We start from the raw sequence: 14626 nt of genomic DNA on the forward strand, positions 1-14626 counted from the left end.
ACACACTTATACACTTATACACTTATATGCATATACACTATGCATTATACACACTTTTAAACTTGTATGCATACACACTATGCATTATACACACTTATACACTTATACACTATACACTATACACAATCATACACTATACACACTTATATACTATACACACTTATACACTATATATACTTATGCATTTATACTCCTATACACAATACAATATACACACTTGTACACTATACGAACTTATACACTTATACACTATACACACTTATTCACTTTTCACACTGTACACTTATACACATAAATTATACACTGTACACACTTATACACTATACACACTTATACAATTATACACTATACACTTTAGACACTTATACACTATACACTATACACACTTATACAGTATACACACTTATACACTTATACACTACGCTATACATCTAATACACTATACACTATACACTATACACTCTACACACTTATACCCATATACACTTTTACACTATACACTATACACACTTGTACACAATATACTAAACACACTAATACACTATACACACTTATACACTCATACACTATACACTATACACACTTATACACTATACACTATACACAATACACACATATAAACTATACACACTTATACACTATACACACTTAAACAATGTATACACTATTACACTATACACTATACAGACTTATACACTATACACACTTATACACTTATACACACTTATACAATATACACTATGCATACTCATACACTTATACACTTATACACTAAATACTATACACACTTATAAACTATACACACTTATACTCTTATACACTATACACTATACACACATATACACTATACACTATACACACTTATACACTATACAATATACACAATTATAAACTTATACACGATACACTATACACACTTATACACTATACACAATTATACACTTATAAACTATACACTATACACACTTATACACGGGACATATTTATACACTTATAAACTTATACACTATAATCACAATACACTATAATCACTATACACTATAGACACTTATACACTATACACATACACTTATACACTTATACACTTATACACTTATACACTATACACTATACACACTTATACACTTTACACTATACACAATTATACATTTATACACTTATACACTATACACTATACATACTTATACATATACACACTTATACACTTATACGATATACACTATTCACACTTATACACTTATACACTATACACTATACACACTTATATACTATACACACTTATATACTATACACACTATACACTTATACACTTATATAATATACACTATACACTTATACACTATTCACACTTATACACTATACACAATTATACAATATACACACTTATATACTATACACTATACACACTTATAAATTTATACACCTATACACTACACTATACACATTTATACACTAAACACACTTATACACTTATACACCATACACTATACACACTTATACATTGTACACACTTATACACTATATACACATATACACTATACACACTTATACACTATGCACACTTATACACTATATACACTTATACACTATACACTATACACTATACACACTTATACACTATACACTATACACACTTATACACTATACACTATACACACTTATCCATTATACACACAATTATACACACTTGACAATATACACATTTATACACTTATACACTATAAACACTTATACACTATACAATATACACACTTATACACTATACAACTATACACATATGAACACTATATACATTAATACATTAATACAATTACACTCCATACACTATACACACTTATACACTCATACAATATACACACTAATACACTATACACTATACAAACTTATACACTTATACACTTATACAAACTTATACCCATATACACTATACACTATACACACTTCTACACTTATACACTTATACACTATACACTATAAACACTTATACACTATACATTTTACACACATACACTATACACAATTATACACTATACACAATTATACACTATACATTATACACACTTATACAGTTATACAAACTTATACCCTTATACACTATACACTATACACACTTATACACTTATACCCTATACACTATACAAACTTATACACTGTACACACTTATACACACTTATACACTATGCACACTTATACACTAAACACACTTACTGTACACACTATACACACTTATACACTTATACACTTATATGCATATACACTATGCATTATACACACTTTTAAACTTGTATGCATATACACTATGCATTATACACACTTATACACTTATACACTATACACTATACACAATCGTACACTATAAACACATATATACTATACACACTTATACACTATACATACTTATACATTTATACTCCTATACACTATACACTATACACACTTATACACTATACACACTTTTACACTATACACTATACACACTCATACACTTATACACTTATACAAACTTATACCCATATACACTATACACTATACATACTTCTACACTTATACACTTATACACTATACACTATAAACACTTATACACTATACATTTTACACACTTATACACTATACACATTTATACACCATACATTATACACACTTATACACTTATACACTTATACAAACTTATACCCTTATACACTATACACTACAAACTTATACACTTATACACTTATACACTATACACTATACAAACTTATACACTGTACACACTTATACACACTTATACACTATGCACACTTATACACTAAACACACTTACTGTACACACTGTACACACTTATACACTTATACACTTATATGCATATACACTATGCATTATACACACTTTTAAACTTGTATGCATACACACTATGCATTATACACACTTATACACTTATACACTATACACTATACACAATCATACACTATACACACTTATATACTATACACACTTATACACTATATATACTTATGCATTTATACTCCTATACACAATACAATATACACACTTGTACACTATACGAACTTATACACTTATACACTATACACAGTTATTCACTTTTCACACTGTACACTTATACACATAAATTATACACTGTACACACTTATACACTATACACACTTATACAATTATACACTATACACTTTAGACACTTATACACTATACACTATACACACTTATACAGTATACACACTTATACACTTATACACTACGCTATACATCTAATACACTATACACTATACACTATACTCTCTACACACTTATACCCTTATACACTTTTACACTATACACTATACACACTTATACACAATATACTAAACACACTAATACACTATACACACTTATACACTCATACACTATACACTATACACACTTATACACTATACACTATACACAATACACACATATAAACTATACACACTTATACACTATACACACTTAAACAATGTATACACTATTACACTATACACTATACAGACTTATACACTATACACACTTATACACTTAAACACACTTATACAATATACACTATACATACTCATACACTTATACACTTATACACTAAATACTATACACACTTATAAACTATACACACTTATACTCTTATACACTATACACTATACACACATATACACTATACACTATACACACTTATACACTATACAATATACACAATTATAAACTTATACACGATACACTATACACACTTATACACTATACACAATTATACACTTATAAACTATACACTATACACACTTATACACGGGACATATTTATACACTTATAAACTTATACACTATAATCACAATACACTATAATCACTATACACTATAGACACTTATACACTTTACACATACACTTATACACTTATACACTTATACACTTATACACTATACACTATACACACTTATACACTTTACACTATACACAATTATACATTTATACACTTATACACTATACACTATACATACTTATACACTATACACACTTATACAATTATACACCATACACTAAACAAACTTATACACTCTATACACTTATACCCTATACACACATATGCACTACACACAATTATACACTATATACACTTTTACACTATACACTATAAACACTTATACACTATACGCTATACACTATACACTATACACACTTATACACTATTCACTATACACACTTATACACTATACACACTTATACACACCTGACACATTACACAGTTATACACTATACACATTAATACACTATACACACTTATACACTATACAATATACACACTTATACACTATACACACTATACGCACTTATACGCTATACACACTCATACATTAATACACTTATACTCTATACACTATACAGACTTATACACTTATACACTTATACACTATACACACTTATACACTATACACTATACACACTTATACACTTATACACTTTTACACTATACACACTTATACATTTATACACTATACACTATACACTATAAACACTTATACACTTATACACACTTATACACTATACACTATACACACTTATACACTTATACACTATACACTATAAACACTTATACACTATGCACTTTACACACTTATAACTATACACACGTATACATTATACAATATACACTATACACACTTATACACTATACACCATACACACTTATACACTATACACACTTATACACTATACACCATACACACTTATACACTATACACACTTATACACACTTATAAACTATACCCCATTATACACTATACACACTTACTGTATACACTATACACACTTATACACTTATACACTTATACACTATGCACTATACACACTTATACACTATACACACCCATACACTTATACACTTATACACTATATACACTATACTCTATACACACTTATACACTATACACAATTATACACTTATACACTTATACACTATACACAATTATTCACTTTTCACACTATACACTTATACACTTATACACTATACACTATACACAATTATACACTATACAAGCTCATACACTCATAGACTATACACTATACACACTAATACACACTTCTCCAGTATACACACTTATACACTTATACACTACACACCTATACAATTATATAATATACACTATACACACTTATACACTATATACTATACACACTTATACACTATACACACTTATACAATTATACATTGCACTATACATCTTAAACCCTATACGCTATACACACCCATACACTATACAATATACACTATACACACTTATAAACCTATACACTTATACACCATACACTATACACACTTATATACAATATACTATACACACTTATACACTATACACAATTAAACACTATACACACTTATACACTTATACACTATACACACTTATACACTATACACACCTATACACTTATACACTATACACACCTATACACTTATACACTAATACACTATACACTATACACACTTATACACTATACACACTTACACACTATACACACTTATACACTGTATACACTATTACACTATACACTATACGCACTTATACACTTATAGACACTTATAAACTATACACTATACACACTTTTAAACTATTCACACTTATAAACTTATACACTATACACTATACACACTTATACAATATACACTCTACACACTTATATACTTTACACTATACACACTTATATACTATACACACTTATACACACATATACATACTTATACACTATACACTATACCCATTTATACACTATACACACTTATACACTTATATACTTATTCACTATACACTATAAACACTTATACACTATATACACTGTTACACTATACACACTTAAACACATATACACTATACACTATACACACTTACACACTATACACTATACACACTTATACACTATACACACTTATACACTATACACACTTATACATTTATACACTATACACTACACACTATACACACTTATACATTTATACACACTTATAAACTTATACACTATACACTATACACACTTATACACTTATACACTATACACTATAAACACTTATACACTATGCACTTTACACACTTATACACTATACACACTTATACACACTTATAACTTATACCCAATTATACACTATACACACTTACTGTATACACTATACACACTTATACACTTATACACTTATACACTATGCACTATACACACTTATACACTATACACACCCATACACTTATACACTTATACACTATATACACTAAACACTATACACACCTTTACACTATACACAATTATACACTTATACACTTATACACTATACACTATACACAATTATACACTATACACACTTACAATCTATACACACTTATACACTGTATACAATATTACACTATACACTATAAACACTTATACACTTATACACTACACACACCTATACAATTATATAATATACACTATACACACTTATACACTATATACTATACACACATATACAATTATACACTGCATTATACATCTTATACCCTATACGCTATACACACCCATACACTATACAATATACACTATACACACTTATAAACCTATACACTTATACACCATACACTATACACACTTATACACAATATACTATACACACTTATACACTACACACACTTAAACACTATACACACTTATACACTTATACACTATATACAATTATACACTATACACACTTATACACAATACACACCTATACACTTATACACTAATACACTATACAATATACACACTTGTACACTATACACACTTACACACTATACACACTTATACACTGTATACACTATTACACTATACACTATACACACCTATACACTTATAGACACTTATAAACTATACACTATACACACTTTTACACTCTTCACAATTATACACTATACACTATACACTATACACACTTATACACTATACACTCTACAAACTTATACACTTTACACTATACACACTTATAAACTATACACACTTATACACACATATACATACTTATACACTATACACTATACCCACTTATACACTATTCACACTTATACACTTATACACTTATTCACTATGCACTATAAACACTTATACACTATACACACTGTTACACTATACACACTTATACACTTATACACTATACACACTTACACACTATAAACTATACACACTTATACACTATACACACTTATACACTATACACACTTATACACTTATACACTTATACACTATACACACTTATACACTTATACACAATACACTATACACACTTATACACTATACACATTTGTACACTTATACACTATACAAACTTATACACTATACACACTTATACACTTATACACTATGCACACTTATACACTATAAACACTCATACACATATACACTATACTCTATACATACTTATACGGTATACACACTTATACAATTATACACTTATACACTATAAACTATACACACTTATACACTATACACTATACACAATTATACACTATACACCATGCACTATACACACTTATACACTATACACTATGCACACTTATACACTATACACACTTATAAACACTTATACACTATACATACTTATACACTATACACACTTATACACACTTATACACAATACACACTTATACACTTATACACTATACAAACTTATACACTATACAAACTTATACACTATACATACCTATACACCTATACACTTATACACTTATACACTATACACTATACACACTTATACACTATACACATTATACACACTATACACAATTATACACTATACACAATTATACACTTATACTCTTATACACTTATACACTGATACACTTATACAGTATACACTATGCACACTTATACACTATACACACTTATACTCTTATATACTATACACTATACACACTAATTCACTATACACACTTATACACTAATACACTTATACACTTATACACCATAAACACATACACTATACAAACTTATACACCATACACACTTATACACCTCTACACTTATAAACTATACACTATAAGCAATTATACATTATACATATTTATACACTTATATACTTATACACTATACACTATACACATTTATACAGTATACACTCTTATATACTTATACACTATACACACTTATACACTATACATATTTACACACTATAAAAAAATTTTACATTTATACACTTATACAGTTACAAACTATACACTATCCACACTTATACACTATATACACTTATACACTTATACACTATACACTATACACACTTATACACTTATACACTAATACACTATATACACTATACACTATACACACTTATACACTATAAAAGCTTATACACTATAAAAACTTATACACTTATACACATATACACTTATACACTTATACAATTATACACTATACACTTTTACACTTATACACTATACACTATACAATATAATACACACTTATACACTATACACACTTATACACATATACACTATACACTATACACTACACACACTATACAAAACACAAACTTATACACTACATACACTTATACACTATACATACCTATACAATTATACATTATACAATATACACACTACTACACACTTATACACTTTACACACTTATACAGTTATACACTATACACACTCATACACTTATACACATATACACTGTACACTATACACTATACACACTATACACAACACACTTATACACTATAAACACTTATACACTATACACACTTATACACTATACACACTATACACTTATACACTTATACACTATACACACTATACACTTATACAATTATACACTATACACACTTATACACTTATACGCTATACACACTATACTCAATACACACTTATACACTTATACGCTATACACACTATACTCAATACACACTGATAAACTATACACACTTTTAGACTATACAAACTTATAGATTTATACACTATACACACTTATACACTATACACTATACCCACTTATACACTATACACTATACACACTTATACACTATACGCACTTATACACTATACACACTTTTAAACTATAAACTATACACTATAAACACTTATACACTATACACTATACAAACTTATACACTTATACACTTATACACTTATACACTTATACAATTATACACTTATAAAATTATACACTATACACACTTATACATTATACACTATACATACTTATACACTATACACACTTATACACTTATACACTATACACTATACACTATACACACTTATACACTAGACACATTTATACACTATACACACTTATACAATTAACACTTATACACTATACAATATACACACTTATACACTATACATTATACACTATTCATACTTATAAACTATAAACTATAAACACTGATACACCATACACTATGCACACTTATACACTGTACACACTTATAAATTATACACACTTATACACTTATACACTATACTATACATCTTATACACTATACACTATACACTATACACTATACACTATACACACTTATACACTATACCTTATACACACTTATATACTATATATCATACACACTTTCAAACTATACACACTTATACACTTATACACTATAAACACTTATACATTTATACACTTATACAGTTACAAACTATACACTATCCACACTTATACACTATATACACTTATACACTTATACACTATACACTATACACACTTATACACTTATACACTAATACACTATATACACTATACACTATACACACTTATACACTATAAAAGCTTATACACTATAAAAACTTATACACTTATACACTTATACACTTATACACTTATACAATTATACACTATACACTATACACACTTATACACTATACACTATACACACTTATACACTTTTACACTTATACACTATACAGTATACACTATAAACACTTATACTTTATACACACTTATACACTGTATAAACTTATACACCATACACTATACACACATATACACTATATACACTTAATTACTTATACACACTTATACACTTATACACTATATACAATATATACACTTATACACTATACACACTTATACACTATACACTATACACACTTATACACTATACACACTTATACACTATACACACTTATACACTATACACACTTATACACTTATGCACTTATACACTTATACACTTATACACTAGATACTATACACACATATAAACTATACACACTTATATACTTAACCCTGGATAGGTGCGCTCCTCGGACACCCCTTTAAGGGTATACTCGGACACGCGCGACCCCGACGGCAAAAAAAATTCTTGAAAAATCAGTTTTTGCAGTAACCTCCTTTTTTCCATTTGCCAAAAAAAACTTCAATGAATGCTTAAAACAACTGTAAAGATAAATACTACATATCTGCAGAAAAACTATTTACTATAAATATTTTAAAAAATTAAGTAGAAAAAAAGACCTTACATAAAAATTCATAAAAAAAAAGTTTATACATATATACACAAATCCTTTTAGGAATTGATTCTTGAATGTTTAGGACACATCTTGATGTATTTTGGATGAAGTCAGACCCATGGAGGTGAAGATCTGAAATGAGAAAAAAAGGTAACTTTTTTGGGCCAAAAATTTTTTTTCCAAATTTCATGATTTTTTTTGGGTACCCAAATGAAATAGGAAGTGGCTAATTTTTTTAGGGAATAAACATATGTTATCCTAAAATAGAAATATGTAAAAAAAATCTTCATTATTTTGTAAATTACATTTATATCAGGGGCCATATCTAAAGGTAATTTTTTGATTACTTAGAAATTTCGTAAAAAAATACATATATTTAATATATAATATGATATTTATGCAGGTAAAAATATACCAAAATATCACAAATTCTATAGGGAACAAGAATATATATAGATAGGGCAACTTACGCTTCGGATATGTCCACAAAATGGCCGCCAACCACACTGACTCAGACTCCCTAATCTGCCACTTGAAATGTAGGAAGGGTATGTCAATTTCAAGGTGTTATTTACTAATCTAAATATTCTTGGATATGCATAAAAATTGTATGGTGGGTTGCTGGATAATTGTCGATTATTTTACGACTATATAATTGAAATTCTGACCCAAAAAATTTTTTTTGAAGGGAAATAAAATCGAAAAAAATGTAAAACAATATTATATTTTAGCTAAAAAAATTTGATATTCAAAAAAAGAAGTAAACAAAATTTTCCGACAAATAAACATCTAGAGGAATCATCACTCTGTGATAGTTCCTTAGTACGTAGTAATTTTGAAAGAAATGGGAAAAAACGAAAAAGTGGCAATCGCAGGAAAATCGAACACATACCTATATATACGCCATATCTGGCTAAAAATAAAGATAGGCATGGGTAGCCAGATCATCTAGAAACACTTTCCAAAACTATAAAAATACAAGTTTTGCGACACTACTTGCCAATTCCTTACGGTAACATGACTAAGTAAAAAAAATGCAAAACAAATAAAATGGGGCACTCGCGGAAAAATGGCCAACATTCTAATATACGGCATTTCAGAAAAAAAAAATTTCAGCCACGTACTAGGCAAACCATCAAGGCACGTTTTCCGACAAATAAACATCTAAATGAATCATTACTCTGTGATAGTTCCTTAGTACGTAGTAATTTTGAAAGAAATGGGAAAAAACGAAAAAATGGCAATCACCGGAAAATCGAACACATACCTATATATACGCCATATCTGGCTAAAAAAAAGATAGGCATGGCTAGCCATATCATCTAGAAACACTTTCCAACACTATAAAAATATAAGTTTTGCGACACTACTTGCCAATTCCTTACGGTAACATGACTAAGCAAAAAAATGCAAAACAAATAAAAAGGGGCACTCGCTGAATAATGGCTAACATTCTAATATAAGGCATTTCAGAAAAAAAAAATTCAGCCACGTGCTAGGCAAACCATCAAGGCACATTTTCCGACAAATAAACATCTAAATGTATCATTACTCTGTGATAGTTCCTTAGTACGTAGTAATTTTGAAAAAAATGGGAAAAAACAAAAAAATGGCAATCACAGGAAAATCGAACACATACCTATATATACGCCATATCTGGCTAAAAAAAAGATTGGCATGGGTAGCCAGATCATTTAGAAACACTTTCCAACACTATAAAATTATAAGTTTTGCGATACTACTTGCCAATTCCTTACGGTAACATGACTAAGCAAAAAAAATGCAAAACAAATAAAAAGGGGCACTCGCGGAAAAATGGGCAACATTTTATTATACGCATTTCAGAAAAAAAAATTTCAGCCACGTGCTAGGCAAACCATCAAGGCACATTTTCCGACAAATAAACATATAAATGAATCATTACTCTGTGATAGTTCCTTAGTACCTAGTAATTTTGAAAGAAATGGGAAAAAACGAAAAAATGGCAATCACAGGAAAATCGAACACATACGTATACATACGCCATATCTGGCTAAAAAAAAGATTGGCATGGGTAGCCAGATCATCTAGAAACACTTTCCAACACTATAAAAATATAAGTTTTGCGACACTTCTAGCCAATTCCTTACGGTAACATGACTAATTAAAAAAATGAAAAACAAATAAAAAGGGGCACTCGCGGAAAAATGGCCAACATTTTATTATACGCATTTCAGAAAAAAAAATTTCAGCCACGTGCTAGGCAAACCATCAAGGCACATTTTCCGACAAATAAACATCTAAATGAATCATTACTCTGTGATAGTTCCTTAGTACGTAGTAATTTTTAAAGAAATGGGAAAAAACGAAAAAATGGCAATCACCGGAAAATCGAACACATGCCTATATATACGCTATAACTGGCTAAAAAAATAGGCATGGGTAGCCAGATCATCTAGAAACACTTTCCAACACTATAAAAATATAAGTTTTGCGACACTACTTGCCAATTCCTTACGGTAACATGACTAAGCAAAAAAATGCAAAACAAATAAAAAGGGGCACTCGCGGAAAAATGCCCAACATTCTAATATACGGCATCTTAGATAAAAAAAAAAAACATGCACGTGTTAGCCCAACCATCAAGGCACACTTTCTAACACATACACATGAAAAAAAATCAATAATATACGGCAATTCCTTACTACGTAGTAAATTTTTACAAATATTGAAAAAAACAGAAATTGGCAACCGCAGTTAAATACCCAATATACCAATAACTACGTCGTATCTGACAAAAACAAAGTCACGCATGGGTAGCCAGATCATCTAGACACACTTTCCAACACTAAAAAAGCAAAAGTTTTATGACACTATTTGGCAATATCTTACGGAAAAATGACTTGGCAAAAAAATGAAAAAAAATGAAAAAGGGGCACTCTCGGTAAAATGCCCAACATTCTAATATACGGCATGTCAGATAAAAAAAAGACATGCACGTGTTAGCCCACCCATCAAGGCACACTTTTTAACACATAAACATGAAAAAAAAATCAATATTATACGGCAATTCCTTACTACGTAGTAAATTTTTACAAATATTGAAAAAAAAACAGAAATTGGCAACCGCAGTTAAGGGGACCGTCCGCCATGTCCGCCATTTTTTTTCCTAATGATCCAAATTACACAATTTCCATATATGTTTTAGACACATATAATACCTTCATCATATAAAAATTTCAAGTCATTTGATCAAAAACTTTTGGATTTATGAGCAAAAATCGTGATTTAAAAAAAATATTTAGGTACATTTTTCCCCACTACTATAATACCAATTGTATTGAAACTTATACCACAAAAACTACTCTAACAACCGAACAATTCTGTCAGACAGAATTTTGATTTTCCTTTTTGTTTTTTTTTAATGAATTTATGTTTTTTCCTCGTCTAGACGGAAAATAATCGTGAAAAAAAATGTAAAACGAAAATCAAAATTTTGTCTGACAGAATTGTGGAATTTTTATTCTTCTTTTCAACGATATCTTTTTCTCTAATATCGAACAACAAATAAGTGAGAAAAATGTACCTAAGTGGGAATAAGTATGTTTTTGAGTTATGAGCTTCCAAAGATTTGCAGCAAGCTTTCGCTTCTTTTCTAAAAGAAATCAAGATAATATTATTATGATAACTTTTATTGTTCATTCCTACATAAATGCACCCTAAAGGAGGTATTTGAACCCTCAGTTTACTATTCCTATGTTATGAGTTGCCAGCGATCTCTAATTGTTACCAGTGTTTTAGTTAGCAGGTTTCAGCTTTGTACTCTTATCCATGTTTCCCTCTTTCTTGGTTCTTTTTTCTTGTTCTCCACTTACTTTTTGTTCTTTCTATCACCTTATGTAACATTGGCATTGCTATAAAATTCCAGAGGACGTTGTGAAAGCACAGTCAACATACGAACTTCAAGTAAATAAACACATGCATTATAATTTTTATATGTCTTTAGAAACTTTGTGATTTTTTCGTAGCAGGTAGTTTTCATTCACCTACCCTCTACCAATGCCTTTCATTTCTGCCAGAGGTACGAGATTTCGAAACATGAGAGAGAGAGAGAGAGAGAGAGAGAGAGAGAGAGAGAGAGAGAGAGAGAGAGAGAGAGAGAGAGAGAGAGAGAGAGAGTTGAACATTGTTATTATAGTATTTGTATAAAT

The sequence above is a fragment of the Palaemon carinicauda genome, chromosome 43 (assembly GCF_036898095.1).
Source record: "Palaemon carinicauda isolate YSFRI2023 chromosome 43, ASM3689809v2, whole genome shotgun sequence".
In the NCBI taxonomy this organism is placed as follows: domain Eukaryota; kingdom Metazoa; phylum Arthropoda; class Malacostraca; order Decapoda; family Palaemonidae; genus Palaemon; species Palaemon carinicauda.